We start from the raw sequence: 22193 nt of genomic DNA, 5'->3' as shown, positions 1-22193 counted from the left end.
AATGTGGCTGCTGTCCATATGGATATAATGTAGCCTACTACTTTTCAAAATGATTCTTAATGTTCAACCCTCGACTATCATCTAATTGAATTTCCAATTCAACACCTCTAAACTCAAAAAAGGAGCATAACGATTTCTCGCCACGTGCCCAATTAAAAAAATTACTAACCGCAATAAATTAAACACAAAACTTGTGCCATAATCGTAAAGCAGGAGTTACCCCATACAATCTATGGTTACCCCACTCGCGGGTACTTTTGTACCCAACCGATCTCGGACGATACGGGAATCACCCTCAGGGGAGGGTTAGTACCTAAAACTAAATTTTTTAGCCGCGGCACCGGGAGGGTTATGAGAATATTGGTCAAAAGTTTTATGTTCATTTAAATAGTCCTATTGGTACTTTTGGTAATGCTAGTGTTACTTACTATAATACTTATTCATTATAGCTTAGGTATAGGTACTAAATGTATGCCAAGTCCTTTCGCATAACTAAGTACATATTTTCAAATGCAGAATTGGGTAGATTATTTATCAAAGTACATAAGTAAGTAAATAGATAGCGTCGAAAAGTAAATTATAGTGGTTGAAATAATCATACTATTACATATGTTAATACCAAGTGTTTCAGCCTAAAGCCCATGAAGAGTTGAAAACCAATGTACCTAGATTTTATCCTTTAAACAATGAAACTCACGCTCCATTCAATACTCCCCAAACCTATCATTTTTCACGCCGGTAAAAACGATTCTAATTAAAATCCTCCTGATTAATCACGCTCAGATTATAATTAAACATAAATGGAGTACATTAGTGGTATCAAAGGTTTAATTCGTTTTGTGTCGAGTTCGCGCCGTGTGTTAGTTCACACGGTGCCGTATTATCAACATTATTGGGATACACACATTTTATTTGGGAGTGCACAGACTAATGTATTTCAGAGGTGGCAGTGAAGGTGGTGAAAAAATTTCGCGTGGTTAGAAAATGTGTCTTAATTAATGTCAGAGTAATTTATAGACGTCGGATTTAAAAAAAAAATGGGACAGAATTTTAACTAATGGCACAAAATAACAAAGTAACTGGATATATTATTTTGAGTTTCTACATATATGTGCCTAGTGAATTATTTCAATATCCTTCAATACTTAAAAATACAGTACTGGAGACACAAACAATATTTTAAATCACTTTTAACTCTACAAATAGCAACACAAAATCAATTGAATAATACACGAAACCTCTGTCTGTCAACTACTCTGTGCTTGCGCCAGAACACGTTGGTACGATCGTAATGGATCGGTCGAAAATGCCAAACTTTTACAATGTTTAGGCGTTTCCAGTAACCGGCTTGTTATTGTTCACCGTATCGTGTTGGTTATTGTTAAATAGTTAGTTTTAACTTCAACGCCATTATTTCCTATGGATTTAGATTCTCTGCGAAATTTTTGCGAGTTTCGAAATTTTCGAAGTTGAATTGATTCGTTTTGTTTGAGTTCGCTATTGATCCTTTGTTATTTAAATGAAAGATCGGAGAAGTGTTAATTTGGTGTTGAAGGACTGATTTTCGATGACACTCTGTTTGTTGGTTGGTATAAGTGTTTTTTGAAATAATTGACTGACTTGTTATGTGTTGAAAGGACCAATGCCAAACATAATCTGTCAATCGAGAACAAAATCGAAGTGCCTTATTTCATACTAGCTTCTGCCAGCGGTTTCACCCGCATCCCGTGGAAACCTCTGCACGAACCCGGATAAAAGTAGCCTATAGCCTTCCTCGATAAATTTGCTATCTAACACTGAAAGAATTTTTCAAATCGGATCAGTAGTTCCTGACATTAGCGCGTTCAAACAAACAAACAAACAATCTCTTCAGCTTTATAATATTAGTATAAATAACCAGTAGGATAGAAGAGATATTTATACCACAGCAAACTAGACAATGTAAATAACTAACACTTTCTTTCTTCACCAACAAATAGCCAACCATATTACAAATCATATATGATCACCTACGACCAAAAATAACTTCTTCAATAAAACATTACACGTACTTCTCGACGAACCAACGTCAGACTGTAGGTCTCGTCTGAAATAGCATACACGTTTCAGCTCTTAAGCCTAATATCTCATCTTAAACTTCAGTTAGATATTTGACAGGTAACGGGTATTAATTATGAAGATTTTTCTCGATAATTCAGTACCACTGAACTGTAGGAGTTATAATAGGATCTTAATTAGGTGGTTAAATGACGTATAGAGAGATACTCAATTAAGTTGATTTTAAAGCATTCGTGGAATAGATTTTTTTCTTATCAAGTATTAAGTTAAAATCTTTGCTAATGTAAGAAGAGAAGGAGTAGCTGGGAACAAACTGACTGATTGGTCCATTCGTCAATTCTAGCTTTAGTCACTGTTCTCACGTCCACGTTCTCTGGGGAACTATTCTGCACACCTAGATAAAAAAACAGTTTGTAACCTTACTCGATAAATGAGCTACCTAAAACAAACATACTCTTCAGCTAACTATAATTATGTAGGTTGGAGATAGTAGACGACAAACATTTCTAGACACGAGAGCTTATTATGTGCTACTTCATCTCAATATGCACATATCACCATTTCACTTTTCACTTAATAAATAAACGAACATCATAAATTAAAAACCACCAAAAAACAAAATCGAATGAACCACAAAAAAAAACATATGACTACGACATTCCAAAAAGGCGTGAAACAAAAAAAAAAACAACAAAAAAATGATGACAAAGCGAATCCCCCACGTTTGTGCTTTAATATGAAATTAATCAATGGTAGACCACACACATTATTTAATATGAAGAGTCTCTCCGTCTCATTTTACTACGGTCTTGTAACATCATAATCTAACTCATTAGTGTAGTATTTAATTTATTGGTGACAACGATTTGTGAGAAAGCCTTTGGATGCGGTATTGTAGGAGGAAATTATTTTCTGGTTTGTTTTATATCAACCTTTTTAATTATTTTTATGTGTTTTATGGGACCAGAGAAAACAAGTCCATTATTTTGTCTAGACTATATTTTATATGAGTTTCTAGAGCCTAATTGCCGAAAGAGGCCTTTTGTAATTATTCTCACATACGTTAAAAACCTGTAATGTCAATCCAATCTTAATTATTTTGGCACACAAAAACTTCTAACCTTTAAAAATCAGGACTTTTTTAAAACGATCCTCAATAAATGGACAATCTAACATTGAAAGTATATTTCGAATCGGTTCAGTAGTTCCTAAGCAATCTCTTCAGCTTTAGAAATTATTTTATTACATTGCCTTATCCAAAAAAATCTAAATTCGTTGTAAAACAAAATATAATTTCATAAAACGCGATCAATCTACACCCGCACATGTGTCACGATCTTTATAATATCTATTACGACGCCATTTTGGATTCAAAATCTCTAATTCCAACTGATGACTTAATTTTGTGATATATCGGTACTTTAATGTCGCTTATGATATTAATGGCTGATATTTATTATAACTGTTATTTCGTAAATGTGATTTAATTGTTTACATAATGGATTATATGTTAGATAATTCATCGTTGGTCGTAGGTTGAGCTGTATTTAATTAATATACATACATATTTTTTGGTGGCAGCCTAAATTGTAAAGTATGTAAAAAAAAGTCAGGCTAGTGCCATTGCAACTTTTCTAAGTTTGTGTGTACTTTCTAAAGTATATCTTGGAAACCAATTGAAGGTGAAGGAAAACATCTCGAGGAAACCTGGACTATGTACCTAGTCTGTAATCACCAACCCGCATTGAGCAAGCGTGGTGATTAACGCTCAATCCTTCTCCGTGTGAGAGGTGGCCGCAGCCCAGCAGTGGGACGATAAAAAACACTGAAGATTATGAAATGTCTCTATTTTTTCTAGCTTTTAAGAAAAAAAGATGATTGCATTGAGAGCACATTCAATTTATAAAACGCAATAAATCAGTATAATGCTAAGTGATAATGGAAACGACTTTAAAATTAATTGATATTACACATAAGAAAACATATTGCTTACAATTAAATTGAATAACCGTTATTAATTCAATTATTCCCTTTAAGTGACTTTCGAACGGCAATAGAGTTTTACGATATTCATAATTGCATATTTTATAATTCAATTAAATGTTATTTATTAAAAGTAAAGTATCAATTAAGTAACATTAGGCTTGTTTATTAAGTTCAATTAGCGAATGAGAAATAATGGGATATCAAAGAAAGATAATTAATTTTGTAAGGTCCTCTGTGTGTAGTCGTTGATAATATTGTGTTCTATTTAGAAATTAGTTTTATTTGTTGCCTTGTGTTATCCAGTTTCTATATTAATTAAAGAATAAAATAATGGAGGAGCTCGTCTATTATACCTCTGAAGAAAAACACAATATAATAGTGTGTTTTATAATATCATACACGTAAAAGTTTTTATGTGTGCATGGTTGTTAGGTACTTTTCCATGTACTACTACTGATCGGATTTTTATGAAACTTCGATGTAATGTAGTTTCATACTTCGGAATAATACATAAAGTAATAATACATAACTGTAACAAACAAAAAAAATAAAACCCAATCAACGAAACAAAATAAATTGATTGTACTCAATATAAAATTGATCTTCTAAAAATAGGATTCCAATATCCAGGAGCAATTTTAATCGTCCGTCATTAAGGCATCGCGGCGTAACCACCGGATTTAATGGCCGCCATCTTGAATTAAATACGTCAACAAAATGGCTACCGGGGTAACGGTGCGGACAGTAAAATTTTTATTAATGGCGTCTTGAAGGCGCGAATTATTTTACCGCGCTATAATTATTATTTTATTAATATTCGATTTTGATTTTTATTCTCCTTGATTGTGGGTTCAGTTTGTTTTATTGCCAATTTTATTGGAGTGATCCATTTTGAAATTAAGGATAATTTAATGCTCAATTTATTGGTGATCGTCGATTTTTTTAATTGTGACTTGAGTAGCTTTATAAGTCGTACTTATTATTTTCATTTTATAATATGACTTAATCTCTCGAAGATCTGAAAGGTCACACAGGTGAAAGGTTTGCATATGTAAGTATACGATGTCATTTTCAAACTCGCATGATCAAACGATGACACATAAACCGCGCATACGTTTTTTTGTCGCTCGGAATAATGTGTCGTACGTGAAAAAAACGGGCGGGAAAACCGCCGGTTTGAAAGCACTATTACAAATAAGCTTACTATAGAACCAAGAAGGGTAACTAAATGACATTTAATCCAGCCTGTTAGACAGAAAAAGTACTGTACAAGACATTAACAATTGTTTTTTATTCGTAAAGCAATCACTGTCAGGAACACCCGTTATTCTAGGTCTGATGTTTAATATTTAACTAAAAGTCTACGGCCATTTTCTTTTTTTTTGGTCCAAGTTATGAGAATTACTTTTAACCGTCAAATCCGTAGCGGACCCCAATCGGGGTCTAAACATCAATGTCACCGTAAGCTCGGTTTAGACCCCAATTGGGGTCTGCGAATCAGTCATACACTTTCCTAATTATTTACGCTCATATTTATTTTCTTTCCAATCAAACCACATTTGTGAGTACTAAATAAAATAACTAAATAAATTTAAATTATTTTTACTCATTCAAACCTTTCATATTTAGCATCCCGTTAGAAATATACCTTTTTAAAATCCAATCGTAATTACCGGGAATTCTGATCGAACTCGCCATGTTTGTTTACATTTTAGTTGTTTTTTTAAATTTGAAGACGCATAGACAAGATGGCGACGGTGATAGAAGTTTTGCATCGAATGATCCGATTCGTTAAAATAAAGAATCGATTTAATAATTTTATATTATAATATTACTAAATTGCACTTTTGTATAGGTACTTACCATTATCTGAAAATAAATTAGGAAAAGTAAAATGACTTAATTTATTTTGAAAAAAATGCTAGAAAATCAGTGGTAGAAAATACGTTGTAGCCGGAATAAAAAAAATCTTCGGTTTTTAGGGTTTCTAAAGACGGCAAATGAAGACTTATTTATTTCTTCGGGTGTTTTATGTGCAGGATTCCTGTAGATCTGCCAAACTTAATGGCGATTCGTTACTTCCAACTTTTTAACTGAGCGGCAAAGCTATTTGACGAGAGCCGTAGTTAGGTGTAGTTATCGCAAAATTTTATGACGATTTCATTGTTTGAAAGGGCAAATAGTTCGCTGTTCATCGAAAGCTGGTCCAAGATGGAAAGATGGCCGCCGCCGACTTATTTTTAACCGACTTCCCAAAAGCGGAGGTTCTCAATTCGACCGTTTTTGTATGTTTGTTACGCGATTACTCAGCCATTTATTTATCGATTTTAATGATTCTTTTTTTGTTTGATAGCGTATACTTCCGAGGTGGTCCCGTTATCATCAGGTCAGGATCTGATGATGGAACCTTGAGAAATCGAGGGCGACTTTCGAAAGTTGCAGAAATACATAGGTTGAAATCTTATCACTCAGGTGTTTGCCTGGTAGCACTATTCAACAGTGAAGGTTTTGAGCTGAACTGATGATGGAGACCAGTGAACTTCGAGGGAACTCGACAACTGAATATTTAAACTTTCTCGTGTTTGTGCTTATATTATTCGTATTTACGAGGCCTCTGCAACAGTGAAGGAGATGGAGACGAGAGAAGTTCGGTTGTCCAGATCCCTCGACCTTCTCTGGTCTCCATCATCAGGTCAGCTCCAAACCTTTACTGTTTCATAGTGTTATCAGACATACATCTGAGTGTCAAGTTATAACCTTATCTATGCTTACAATTTTCGAGAGTTGCCCTCGATTTCTCAAGGTTTCCATCATCAGATCCTGGACCTAATAACAAATATGGGGAATATACCCTTTCGACCAAAAACAAACATCCAAATTGAGAACCACCTCCTTTTTGGGATTCGGTTAAAAATATTTGGTGACTTTAAAATCAATCAATTATTATTATTGTTTCTCATCATCAAATAAGTACATTACTTTGGTAGTTACAAATTGCATTATATTTCAGAACACCAGGCTTACCCTCATCATCATCATCATCATCATCAGCCTATCGCAGTCCACTGCTGGACATAGGCCTCTCCAAGTGCACGCCACTGAGATCGATTGAAGTAGGCTAAATACCTCTATGAGCAGGCTTACCCTCCGCCGAAACAAAAATCTTAGAATTGTTCAGAAATAATATAAGAATAAATTAAAATTCCGTAATAGGTAATAAAAATTCAATTAAAGTTAAAAATTATTACGAATGACGCAACACCAAAATAAATAATACATATAAAAATTTAATGCTAAAAACTTTCATAAAACTTAAATATCTTTTTTCTTAACAACAAAAACATATTGAACCTATAATTTAAAATTAATAAATAAAATTGAAATAAGTTGCTATTAAAAAAAATATATAAAATTGGTATTCGATTATTTATAATAAATATGCGATTTAGGTATCGAATGCACACCGATGATTGAAAAAAAAACTCTATTCCAAACTCTACTTGTCTGTGACTTTGATCTTGTAAATATTGTTCATTTTTATTGTGTATTTTATGTGCTGATTTTTTAGTTATTGAACATAAATAAGTGCACGAAATATATTGAAATGGATTGAAAATGTTATAAATATGACGTTTGTGTTGTGTTTGAGAAAGTGATGCGATTATTTATTGGTAAGTTTTCACCAAATTTGAAATGCCTAACTTTTCGATAGACTTAAAAACACCGTAATTATTATATTTTTCTGAATTAACTGACCCCATTTGACCTTTGCACGTTGTTGTCAAATAAGTGAGCTCTAAAGTTATAGGTAAAATACTTCTAATCAGGCATTACGGACTTAGAATTCATGTGTTGAAAGTTAGAACAAATTTTTGACTTCCATGTCGCGATTCAAAATATCCCGCCGAATCAACGGTATAGTCATATGTCAAAATCTTGTCGAGCAGAGGGGTTAAAGTAGCGGGCAAGCGATTTATAGCGCCACCTATACTGGTCTAAGTAAGATGACACGTAAACGTATTTACCCAAAAATCGTCACAATAACTCTATTGTCAAAGCAGTTTGTAGGCCGAATGCCGAAAGTTCAATTTATATGTCGCAGGGATATGATAAAAAAGGGGATTTGATCAAATATCTTAGGGAATTGATCAAATCACGGAGGATGTTAAAATAACAACACGATTTTATCTTTTCCCTAAACAAATCTAGTGAATTGAACAAATCCCTAAATTGGCTCAGTGAAATGACAAAAATAATTTTGCTTTGATATTTTAATGGTTTATTTGTTAAGATATACCTACATAATAGAGAAATGATTAACTCGTGTTGTTATTTTAACATCCTCCGTGATTTGATCAAATCCCTAAGATATTTGATCAAATCCCCTTTTTTATCATATCCCTGCGACATATTCCCTTAGGGAATTGATCAAATCCCCGTTTTTATCATATCCCTGCGACATATAGACTGCTCAAACATCATAACTTCTGTGACAGAAATACTTTTAAGTAGAACTTCAACGTTTGAGTAGTAACGTTTGAGTATTTCGTGGTTAGAATCACAATTGGTGCATTTTTCCATACACATAACATCATAGGAGTTTTTTCCCATAAATGTTCACCTATTTCTGACTTACAATAAAGAGGGACCTCCCCATATTGTATAAAAATCTTATTTTTTTGTCTATTTTACTCGCTGTCGCTTGTGCCTTTTACTATACGCTTATAAAGCATTCATAGAACAACCACTAACACGGGCTACGGTACCTTACTATTAAAACGTCTATGTGCTCATGTAAATATCGTGTTTTATTACGTTTTGTTTCTGCTGCGTTTATGAGCCAATATGTTTGATGTTTCATTATGCTAGGGACTGCTTAAGTATGCTTGTTTTTATGTAATGTAGTTATAAATTAATATGGTTTGGACTTCTAAGTGCATTTATTTTTTCTTGCTAATGTATTGGCACGGAGACTTGGATTTCCTATCGTCGAGAACGGTAGGACCACTTGAAGTATTAGTGTAGAGACAAAACGAGGAGACCTTTGTCCAGGAGTAGTAGGATCAGAAATATTTATTTGTCCTCCATAAATGGGCTATTTAACAATGAACCTATTTTTCAAATCAGTCCTGAAGGTTCTCTGAATAGCGCTTTCAAGCAAATAAGCTCTTCAGTTTTATAACATTAGAATATGTAAATAGAGATATGTTTTGTCGGCCTGATAAGATTTCTTCCAGGTTTTGACCCAGGATTCATTGTAGCATCTTCTTAGGAAACGCTTCATTGAAGTGTTAATTTTTTATTTTCCCAATATAAACCAGGCTTTTAATAATTTACAAGGCCCATTATTTTGCTCGAAAAAATATACAAAATAAAACATCGATACCAAATAGATTTGATATTATAAGTAGGAACGTCAGCTTGCTTTCTTCCCACGATACCTATTGGTTGTATTCAATAGGTAAATGTGTTGGTGGATCGACTGAAAGCCAAATAGCGACTTGGAGGCTTTAAAATAAATATCGGTGTTAAAAATATATAAGCTGTTGAATTGAGAACCACCTTTCTTTAGGGAGTCCGTTAAAAATATTGACTGTATTGTAAATATGGATTATTTTTATTCAGCAAGTTAAGTTGTAATATTTGGGCTAAGAAGACTGGATTTGAATAGTTTTGTCATTTTGAAATTCTTTGCATTGTGGTCACACTAACTTTAGCGACCTTTTCTACTTAAGGGTTTCATATTCAAATAATTTTTATACGACAAAACGTTAGCAAACATATTTCAACGCTTTTAATATTCGAATGTTAAGATGCAAGGTTTTCCATCAACTTTATCGCTAACCAAAACTGAAAAGAATTTAATTATTACCAACTCATGAGAAATGTCATAAAAACCATAGGAATATCTCATTACTTGACAGTTATGTAAAGGGAGATAATAAACAATTTGTAAGCAGACGCCATAGACACTCGAGGAGTCTAGGCGCCATTTTAATTGGAATAATGATGGCCGACATTTTGAGGTCGTATAGACAACTAGATTATGTTGCAATTTTTAATTAAGTAGGTAGATTTGTAGGTGCTATTTTACTTTTGAAGTTAATGGGCTTATTAGTCATTTTTATATGATGAATTTTCTTTAAGTAAAAAATAAAAATGTCTACAAAAAAATGTTGGGCCATTATACTTATATAATGAGTATATCTATATAAGTATCCGTCTCTGAAATCCATAAATAAGTGACGTTTAAAACTACATTAATAAGTTGACATAGTTACTTGCATTGCAAGAATATGAAATATGTACCTACTTAATAATTTAAAACAATATAAACATATGAATTAAGAAAAAAAATCTTTTAGCAAGTTTGTTAAATAGCAACACCAACATTGAACAGTTTGCAAATCTCCAAATACTTTAACTACTATAAAAGTTTCCACATGAAAACTTCAGGAACTTCACTAAAAGAGCAGCAACCCACAAAAACAAAATCAAAAGTGAAAAACGACACTTTTAATATACAGTTTCCACCCTAACCTTAACAACTATATTATATCAAGACAAGAAAATATATCTCACAATATATTTTATATATTACTGCTTACGGCACGTTGGGGATTCGCTGAAAAAATGCTGAAATACAAAGAAACACGACTTAAATGTAACGACCTGGAAATGTGTATACTTAAGATTATATAACTATGATTTACTTTTGGCTTTGTCTGCATTTAATGTATTGTGGAGAACTTTTTTGAAAGGAGGAAATTTTCTAAGTATCTCGTCTAACAACTGAAGATTTTCTGTAAAATGTGACGTCATTCATTTCTCATTCATCATCAGTCTTTTCCCAACTATGTTGGAGTCGGGTTCCAGTCTAACCGGACGCAGCTGAGTACCAGAGCTTTACAAGGAGCGACTGCCTATCTGATCTCCTCAACCCAGTTACCCGGGCAACCCAATACTCTTATGATTATTTCTTATTTGTGCGTTTTCTTTTTGTAATATTTTTAAATAACCATATTTAATTGTGTTTAATTTTCTTTCCAGGTAAGCACAATTTATAATCTCGCGATCTTTAAGCGGAGGGTGAGTCGATCATAAATATAATTAAGCTCATTAAACTGTAGCACATAATGTATATTAATGTTTTACGTCATAAATCTACTGGCAACAGTACTGGGAAGACGATGATTCTGCAGGATTCTCAGTTTAACGTCGAGACGAGGTATCTTTTAATCAAATAAAGTTAACATATGATACATACTGCTCTTAAGATCGACATGCATAAGTATGTATATGGCACAAAAAAGTTCGCATATAAAATATTCGAATGTCAAAACTATAAGTCGAATGGCGTATCGTATTCAAATTTTCGAAGTTCCAATTTCAAATTTTGTCATTCAATATTATGCAAAATAGTTCTGAAGTACATGAATTGGGTATTTATTCATAGTGTACTTTACTATGAATATAGAATACAAATTGGTATTAAATTACGTTTACACAATTTACTTGATAGAGAAAAGAACATTTTATTGAATTTGTATTCAATGCTTAATTATGTTTTTATTATACTCGACCAATATTCCAATCTAATGGCCATTTTTAGATAAATAATATCGAATTGATATTCTTTGTGAATCTGTCTTTCTGTTAGAATTACTTAAACTTAATTGAATTTGAACCTTTGGAAACTGAGTTGCTCTTAATTACCTGCTTACGTAGAAACTGATGTTATGAAAAAAATTCTTAGTAGTATAATTGAAGTATATTTTTTCAATGCGCCATACTGTAAATTTCCAATTAAAAATAATAGATCACATCTTGGAAGCCGGATAAACAGGTCTTTCTAACAACTAGGAACACGAAGAGACTTTTTTACTTGATAAAATATTCTAATACAGACAATGAATGACTGGGCGAAAAAAACAATCCTCAGTACAATACAGTTTTCCCAACTAAAACACTGATACTCAGCTGCATCCGATACTAGGCAACATAATTGGGAAAAGGCTTGGCAGGTAATGAACTGACAAAGTTCACTGACAAGCTCGCTCAACTTCCCACCCGTATGTCTCAAGTACCAAACCACGCATTCTAAGATTTTAATTTGGCCACGAGTGAAGCCTAGTCGTTTTAATCAGGCCTGCAAGTACCGAGGGCCTTGTTTAAATTTTCTATTAAATCCGTGAGACGAATAAGGGGAGACAAAAGCGACGTATCTGCTATCTATTAATAAGGCTGTTTAATTTGGAAAACCCGGTACAGTCAACGTAAAAGGAAATCATTGTTTTAATGAAAATTGAGAGTTTTTGTGTGCGAAAATTTTGTGTTATATCGCGCTTGAACAGGTCCTGTTTAATTTTGGTTGAATAGTCTTTCTTCTAGATAATAGTCCTGTGTTAATATTATATTCTCGATACTTATTACTATACTTTTGTTAAACTAAGACCTTTGTGCACGAAAATTAACGCACGAAAAGTCTTTTCAAAGCATAATGAATGAGCACAAAAGTTGTTTTAAGCTCCAATATGTTTTCTAAAGAAAGTGTGTGGTATAAAATATGAAAATTGACAATAAGGACAAAGTAACTAAGTAACTAAAGAAGAGATAGAACAATGCGTAAATAAGACCTTAAAAGCTTATAAACCAACCAAAAAAAAAAACACGTTTCATGTTATTTCAAGTATGATAACTAATGAGAAATATTTGGGAATTTATTTTTGATGTGGGTATTGTATTTTTTCGGCAAATTTGTCCTTCACAAACATTTTGTTATGACTGAGTGCCTTCTTATAGTCCTCTTAAATGTCTCAACGAGTACTTGAAAATAAGAAATATTTTTCTTGTATTTGTGTAATGAAAATATACTTCATAAGTGATGTTCTGATTGTTAACGTTTCTTTGTTTCTTGATTAGATATTTGACATTGCTGTTTACCTGAAAATAAAACATATTTTTTTGCAAAAAGAAACACTATTTACATCAGTATTCTTTGTGTTGTTACTCAAATCTAAGAAAAAAAAACAAAAAAAAGTAAAAAAAAATGTTTTTTTCTTTTTTTTTACAATTTTAATGAAGTTCTTCCTTAATGTTTTCGCTAACCGTACCTCTCGCTGTGACAGGCTCGTATACGAGCTAGATTAATGGCTATATTTAAATTCCCGTGTACTTTATTCTGGTTTTTACTGTATTTCAGACAATTTCTTCATTCAGCGTTTTTCTGCAATTGTATTTTTTATTTTTTTTCATCTACTGCACTTGATGATTCAATTATACTGGACGTTAGGATTTTTTTTTCGAAATATTTTAAAGGATAACTGAGATATTATAAAAGGGCATTAAGCTAAAGTTGAATTTATATTTCAGTAATAAATAATATCTAAACTCCAACATTAATAAATCTTATTGCATAAAAAATATTTCTCAAAACTCCACTTAATTGTGTACTAATTTAAAAACCAGTATAATTTATACAAAATTAAGTCCTAAAAGCGAAGAAAGTTCACAACTTCAAAAACTAAAACGAAGGCAAACAAAATGTCTCAAAGCCACAATAAGCACACCAAACCAAATCACAAAAAAATACCAATAATCGGAAAAAAAAAAAACATTTTTGTTTCCGACCTCCAACCAAATTCGTCGTCATCTATTTTCAAAATCACTTTCAAAAGGTTCAGAAATCCTTTCAAACTTCCTCCTTTTCTAAATAGAAAAGCTCTTTGTGTACTCAAATCACACCTTTGATTTTCATCGAAAGCAACCTCGTGGTTGTCGAAGATAATTAATTTTAATTACAACTTCCCCTTGTCGGGTAGACGGTGACATCGTATTGTACCAATTGGGATTTGAACCTGCTTGTTTGTGTTCAGTAAATTGGCTTTCAATCGATATTTTGTATATGTGTATGCTTTTGATATTAATGTTTAGATGGTTTTCTTTCTATGTATGTCATTGGTTACACGAGACATGAATTTAGAGGTAAAACGAAGATAAACACACTATTTATACCTATTTATACGTATAGCGAGGAACAGCTATTTCTTATGTACCTCTAGGTATAAAATAAGTATCAAAATCCCCCCGTGCATACAACGAGTAGCTATTTCTTATGTAACTAAAAAAATAAGCATTAAAAACCCAAAATAATAGTAAAATATTAGCATAAACACCACCGCGATAAAACAAAAAAATTACTCACTTTGACCGCTAATATCAACATTACCCGGTCATTTCGGACATTAGCCGAAAACCTACAATAAATCTAATCTGCGTCGCAAGTCGCAATCGCCTGTTGTAGGCAATCTAAGTTACCATAAATCACTGGTTTCTTTAAGTTTTATATATATACTGTTTATGTATAAGTGTGTAAGTTGTGCTTAATCTCTGTTTAAGCGAGCAGGTAACACGCCAAAGGCACATTAATATTAGAACTTAGTAAAGTATAATTGAGTTTGGTTTAGTTTAGAGGCGGTAGCGATTTTGAAGTGCGTTGATGTGGAAGACCCACTTTTCTATAAATCAACTTTCAGAGGGCTTTCGTCTTCAAAAAACATAACGACAGGACAACAAGGAATTGATCAATGCATCTTCGAAGTTGCCTTAAGACTTAACTCGGGTTTCTGTTGATTTTTTCATCTAATTCATAATCATCATTTGCTTAGTCTTCTCCAACTATGTTGGTAATTTCTTTTTCTTTATTTACTGTATTTCATCGCCATCTTGGAAGTAACGTTCTAACAAAATAATCTTGAATTCTAAAAAAGTCCGCTAATATTCTTTAACTTAAAACTAGGCCTAATAACGATTTTGTAAGAAACAACTGAAAAACTAAATCGATGTATAGACGATAGTAAAACCTAATTTATGCGAAATGTAATTTTCATTTCTAGTTTTTCTCAGAATAATTTGTTTTACGTAATCACCATTCAAAATAAATGGCAGTAAGCTTGTAAATTGTACTTAGTACTGGTAAAAAGGCTTTTATTTTCAAAATGATTATTGCAATATATTTTTGCTTGTTTTTGGTATAAGCTTGTGTTTTTACTGCATACACGTTTTTTTTTGTTATATTTAGGATTAACAACGTCAAAGTTGATATTTTTCAATATCATAGCATTAAAACTTTTATATTCCTAATGAAATGTTTGCTTTTAAAACAAGATTTCAATCCATTAAAACAAACACAGGTGAACGTCGATATCTAAACCGTTACACAAACTACACATTTGATCGCATCCTAAATTAGAACGAACTTTACAAAATATCCTAAAACTCGACCCTTTTAAATTAGCATTACATACCTAAATGTAAGCGTTTGTATGTGTCCGGAAATTATGAATTCAAACCTTTTACCCCGGGATTCTAACTAAATACATTAGCTATTTAGTAGCCGACTTAACCCTTGCACCGGCTAGCTGTCTGGTTAATTTGGCATGAAAACACGCAAACAGGCCCTACGCGGAGAGTTGAGTCACTAGATGAGCTTTGGACAGAGTAAGACGGCCATTATGAGCGCAGTTATAGGAGAACACTAAAAAAGTCGTTGACTATATTTTCATTATGTTATGAATAAGTTAGGTAGTCTAGTTCTAAAGATAGAATATCTTTTTTTATGAGTCAAAGGTCACATTATTTCCTGAGTCAAATTAGTGTCAATATCTGTCAAATACGTTGGTCACACAAACAATGAAGCATCATTAATAAAATAACTATTCCAGCCACAAAATCATCAACATAAAAACCTAAGAAAGAATCAGAATCAGGAATACTTTTTCCTTTACTTGTAGTTAGGTACTTGTAGTACGTAACCTTTTTCCATAAGGAAAAATCTTGCTCAGATAAGGCGCCCTGCATAATATGGCGACGTATCTTACTCGCAATGCCGTTTCTAGTGGACCATAATTCTTCGGGGAACCACTAAATATGTTGATTCGGCTATTTATTCCCTCTTGTTTCCACCATCTGCTTTTGTTTTACTAACGAGAAACCTCTCTGTGTACTACTATTAAAGATAATTATAAGCATACGTCGCTTTCAATATTCTATCTGTTTTGCTTACTAGAGATAAAGTTTTGACATTAGCCCCGTACCATCATCATCATCATCATCCTCCTGCCCTTATCCCAATCCTATTTGGGGTCGGCACAGCATGTTTTCTCCTTCCATACTCTTCTATCTGCCGTCATCTCACAAGTAACATTCTTTCTTACCGTATCTACTTTCACACAATCCATCCATCGTTTCTTTGGTCTTCCTCTTTCACTATATCCGTCCACATTCATACTCATTATCTTCCTCACAACATGACTTTCGGTCCTCCGCATCACATGCCCATACCATGACAGCCGGTTTCCACGCAGTTTTTCTGTTACCGGCGCCACTTTCAAACTTCCTTTTATATACTCATTCCTCACTCTATCCATTCGCGTAACACCGCACATTCCTCTTAACATTCTCCCCGTTTAAATTACAAATTCCTATCTCTTGTAAGTAAAATCACAGATCGATCGAATATTGGAACGGCCGCTTGAAAGTATATAGTTCTGAATTGCTAATTAGGCTTGAATAAACCTATTTTGATTTGTAAATGTAATATATTTTGTACAAATGTCGTATTTAGGTCACGTCTGTTTGTACGTAGGTTGTATTTTACATTTGCGAAATTATAGAGATATTTCTGTTCAAGTGAATTAGTCATTCTCTTTAGTTTTTGACTGAAAGCCTTCAGGAAAACCTTATTACGAAAAAAAACTTATCTTGTTACTTTTTCTTATATCGCACTCTTTAAGGAACTGTAATAATTTAACCGAGCGCTTCAAGTCAGCATCATCTTTTTAGTCTTATAATACCTTCCCGTTAAAATACCCCTGTATTAATAAACACCCCGAATCTTTAATTTACAATCCCCCAAAATCCATATCACAATAACATTTATCATTTTAATTCACCATTTGACTATAAAACGGGTTGATTTCGAAACACCATTAACAATGTGAAATAGTTCTCGATACAGACGTTACAAACTCCGGTATTGATGGCCGCTATTAATATTAAAATTTTTGGTTAACACAGTACGAACATTGTTGTTAATAAAACTGATATGATTTTGAATAATTCCGTTTGTATTGGTTTGTGGGTTTCTCTTTTTGAGGATGGTTTAAATTTCGTTACCGGTTTTTCATTTCAAGTTTGTAGTATGAGATTTTTTGTCAGTCTTTGGGAGGTTTTCGCAATTTTTTTCATGATTCTTACCTACCTTTATTTACATATATTATAAAGTATTTCAGCACTACTATTTATTCATATTCCTTTGCAACGTCATAAATAAAAAAAGCCAAATATCAAGCAAGATAATAAATCTACAGCCATCCACAAACCAACGGTAGCCAAGGAAAATCCATTAGCAAAACCATGAATACAAATCAGTTTTCTTTGCTAACACATGTCCTCAAATTAAATCTTGGTTCACACGTGGGTAGGGTAACTTAGGACGCGTCTACACGGTGCATGTAGCTGGAGCAAGTTACCATGCGCAAATGACCCGCGCGCACGCTACAGAGCACGCGGGTGGGTATTTTGCTTTGGTACATGCTCGAGTCGCTAGATCCGCGCGTTTTTTAAAACCTGCGCATGTGCCTCAACATGCGCAAGCTACTTGCACCGTGTAGACGCACCTTAGAAACCCACGCGAGGTCTATAAATTGTTACTTAGCATAACAGGCGCCACTTGACATATCATGAACTACTCGTAAGTCTACGTGTAACTGGTAGTTAGAGGATTGGTGATTAGCATGCTGGTCCTGACTTATTTCTTGCTTACCCGGAAGGCAAAGGTGATGCTTATATTAGAGGTTTAAGTTACTGCTTGAATAATACTGTAATATTTGAATAATAAGAATTTAAAATGAATGTGTTAAAGTGTAGGATAGTAACACAAAGATACTATAAATAAAACCAACAATTTCATAAAACAACAATAACTTCAGATAACGAAATGTAAAAATTCATACTGACATCAGAAAAATCAGCAATAGTCATCTTTGCAAGATACTATACCAGTTACATTCTAAAACAAATAAGAACACCAGAGATTATTTCAGACATTCCAAAAGCGGAAAATAAAGTATTCCACGTTCTACATTGTATGCCGAATCCAAAGAAAAATTTGATCTAAAAATAGCAGAGCTCACCGGCAACGCCAAAAGGCGAAAATAGCCAATTGAATTTCACATATCCAAATCGTATAATGTCATTATATTACCGACGCTAACTCCTAACTCGAGAAATTCAAGTCTATATTTGCCCGTATTGAATTTACTTGCAATTCACACAGTAGCAATGTGAAGTGCACTTTGATTTACTAAAATAATACCCATGGAGCTGGCGTTTCTTGTATTGTTTTTGAAATTTTAGCTAGCTTTTGAAACACACTATGCTTCTATAGTCTTATGCCCGTTTTCACCAACAAACACCTAAATTTAGGGAGCATTTACGGAACACTTAATAAGAATTTCATTTTCACCAAAGCTTAGGTGTCAATTATAACGTCAAAATTTCACTTAAACTTGGGAGCCCGATTGATGCCTGCTTAAACGACCCCTATCATTATCATGACAGAATCAAAACATATTTCGAATCGTTTCTAGCAATGTTAAGTGAATAAACGAATGTTTTTAGAAAGTTTAGAAGCTGTGGAGTTTGTGGATATGTTAAATAATAAGTATTAGAAGACCACGTATCTAACGTGTAAGAGCAGATGACTGAGAAATACGACGATCATGACTTTTTTATAAGATACTAGCTTTCGCCTAAAACCGGGTTCTCCCGGGTCTAAGTTACCTCCCCTCTAATTTTCAGTCAAATCGGTCAAGCCGTTTTCATGTTATGTCGTGACAACGGAAACCGGGTTTCATTTTTATACATATAGATAAGTTATCAGTTGCTATCAATGCACTTGCTAGGTCGTGATGTCGTTGAATTATTCAAAAATAGGAAGTCCTGCATGTCCATAAATACACAGACCATAACAGATGCAAATCTGGTAATCACTGATGTAGTTTCGCGGTGGCCGGGACACGATTCATCTATATACCAAAACAGCAGAGACCAATGATTCGAAAATGGTGAACATGGAAGAGCCTGTCTCCTGGGTGATAGTGGATACCCTCTGAAGGTAAGAAGTAGACTAACATTGAACACTAGCTTCTGCCAGTGGTTTCACCCGCATCCCTTGGGAACTACTTCCCGTACCGGGATAAAAAGCCTTCCTCGATAAATGGGCTATCTAACACTGAAAGAAATTTTCAAATCGGACCAGTAGTTCCTGAGATTAGCGCGTTTAAACAAACAAACTCATCAGCTTTATAATATTAGTATAGATAATAAATTATGTAAATTAAAACAAGGATAGTAAACAAATATTTTAATAATAGTCCTCATGTCATGTACCAAACATTATCATCATCCTCCTGCCCCATCTTAATTAGGGGTCGGCGCAGCATGTTTTTACACGTCTTTCCAATTTCTCGCACCACCTGAAACGAAATAAACATTATAAATTTATAATCTTAACTCCATCAACTCAACTTGAACGGCAATATCTTAACACACTATATTATTCCACACAGATATTATTCACATTTACCTGAATACGTTTCCTGTCGCATTAAAACTATGAGAGTGGATCCAAGCTTTGTTTAGGGCTTCGTTCGTGGTCCCATTCGGTTTTTGTTTAATATTGTTTCTCTATGGGACGTCAGCAGTTTCACTAGCTTGTCTTTTTCTTCTGTAAGAAAGGTTTATCCTCGTTTTCTCTTCTCTGCCAAAATAAACTCATCTTTTCAACAATAATAAACCCAAAATTAACCTCACTCAATGTACACATCATACACATCAGTCAATTTGACAAACGCGCGAATGACATAGGTAAAAATTCACCTGTAGAAAACCTCTTTACTGTTTTATTGCATAAAACATAGCGTAATGTAGATTAAGTTAAATTAAAATAACATCACAAGAACAAAAACTCACAGGCTTCAGTAATATACACTCGATAGACGTTTATTTCTTAAGAAGTACAGAAAAATCATTTTATCGATAAAATATCGACTTTGCATTATCGTTTGTAGAACTAGTAATCTGTCACTTACTTAAGGGATCCATGTACAAGTGTGGTGAAAATGAATTTAGGTAGGTGTCAAATTGGGAGGGGTCCTTGTTAAAAGTAGCATTTAGATAGGGAAACGGTAAGAGGTTGTTGGTGAAAACGGGCATTATTGTGATATCATTTTAGGGAGAATTTAATGATAACATCGTAAAAAATACCGTTAATTTGATTGCTTCAATTTGCAAAACAAAATTTATTCTTTTTAACGTTCTAATGATAATAAAATATCGAATGATCCTCATTTATTCCGTCCACATTGACAACGACGTTACCAAAATACTAAATGAGCCAAAACCTCTCCCAATCCGTGTAATAGATTACAAAAGATTTGATATCCAAATCGAATTTGGTTTCCATTCGAAAATTTCGACCGCCTTATCCATCATCCGAGATTTATTTTAAGTGGTAGGGTTCAAATGTCTTACCTATTGATTTTGTGGAAATAGCGGCACGTCTGTACGATTCACGGGCTCTGCCGGGGGAATACCGCTTCGTTCCGAAAGAGATGCCTTGGCGCGACTTGCCCTGTCTTCTTATTCTTAACATGTCAAGATCTATGTTAGTGTCTAATGTTTTTCGGATTTGTGTTTGTGTGACGCATTTTTGTAATACGCGTGTAGATGTCAAGATATAACAGCTTTGTGAATTTTCATGTGTGTATTCAAATATGTACTTAGTTCGTTGATGCGTAAATATGTCAATATCAATTCAAACAATTCCTAGTAAACAAAACAATCTAAAACTAGACAGCTATCTAGGAATTTGTTGGGTACGGCATAAAAGACTCGAAATGATCTCTTCTCTGAAATATTTTCTCTCGGAACCCTCTCAATGTCGGCAGAATTTACCAATTCAAAACTCGATACGACTGTGTGTAGAAACAGAGCCTCTATTTTATTTTTACTGCCTTGTGTATCGGCTGAAGCTTTACTAAGAACTATATTTTAGTTTCTACTGCTCAATTTCCCTATATATGAGTTCCTGTTGCATTTTACAAAGGTTTCCCTATGTTTTATTTAAATGTTGCAATATTGTAGGCAGGCTTTTATTAACATTCTCATAAACAAGTGCTTCCTTATCTTTATCATGTTTGCCTTTTATGTGCTTGTGAATATATTCCTATGGCCGTCTGCGGTTTATCTCGGAGCTACTTAAGTATTATTTCGAGAAAATTGGCGCAGGAATTAGTATCGGCCATAAAATTAATGAAAGTACTATTGTCAGCAGCAGTTTATGGCAATAATTCTTTATTGTTATTTGTGTAAAAGGTCCGCTTCAGCATTGAACTTTTACGACCCCATATGATATGCATACGATTAACCTAGAATCCAATTTTATAGTGCCGAGTGCACTAGAGCTCAGATTATTAGATTTTCGCAGCAGAACGATAAAAAATGCGAGTTTTAGAGAGGAGTCGCAGACAAAAGCCAGTGGTTTAATAAAAATGTTGCCAGCTCGATGGCATGTGAAAAATTTTGTTGTATGTAAAATTCGCCACGACTCTTGTTTTGAACTGGTGACCTAGTTCCGACGTTGTCTGTTCCGACCATCATAGTTAGTTGCTTTTTTGTCTGGGCTGTACAAATGGTGTTACATTGTACCGCCTGGAAATTGGATGAGTTTGCGGCTTCTATAAATCATATATAGATCCAAAAGCTAACACAGCCGTAACCTGAATATCCAAATGAGTGGCCACTAAACTTACACTCATAATTCATTTAAATACACATAATCTTGGAACTCATAACAAGAATGAAACGGAGCAGAAAATTGTAAACTTGCAAGTCTTGAAGACAATACTAATAACCCGATTCCCAGGCTATAAACTTGTTTCCAAGAATATCAGACGTCAGCTCGTAGACAGATCAACGCACTCGGCTCCGGTCCCCTGGGGTACACCCGCATTCTATCACTCGACGAATTAACTTGCTTTGTGAGTTCCAAGTATTTGATTGTATTAAGGACTTCTGTTGTTTTA

General features: G+C 33.7%; 1 protein-coding gene across 8 annotated transcripts in view; it reads left to right on the top strand.

Annotated features, from left to right (window-relative positions):
- Positions 1–22193, top strand: part of LOC110372419 (latrophilin Cirl) — a 278727-nt gene that overhangs the window by 177120 nt on the left and 79414 nt on the right. The window lies entirely within an intron of this gene.

This window comes from Helicoverpa armigera, chromosome 26, assembly GCF_030705265.1.
Source record: "Helicoverpa armigera isolate CAAS_96S chromosome 26, ASM3070526v1, whole genome shotgun sequence".
Classification (NCBI taxonomy): Eukaryota; Metazoa; Arthropoda; class Insecta; order Lepidoptera; family Noctuidae; genus Helicoverpa; species Helicoverpa armigera.
Note: the sequence above shows the minus strand (reverse complement) of the source record. Positions and strands in the feature narration are given on the sequence as shown.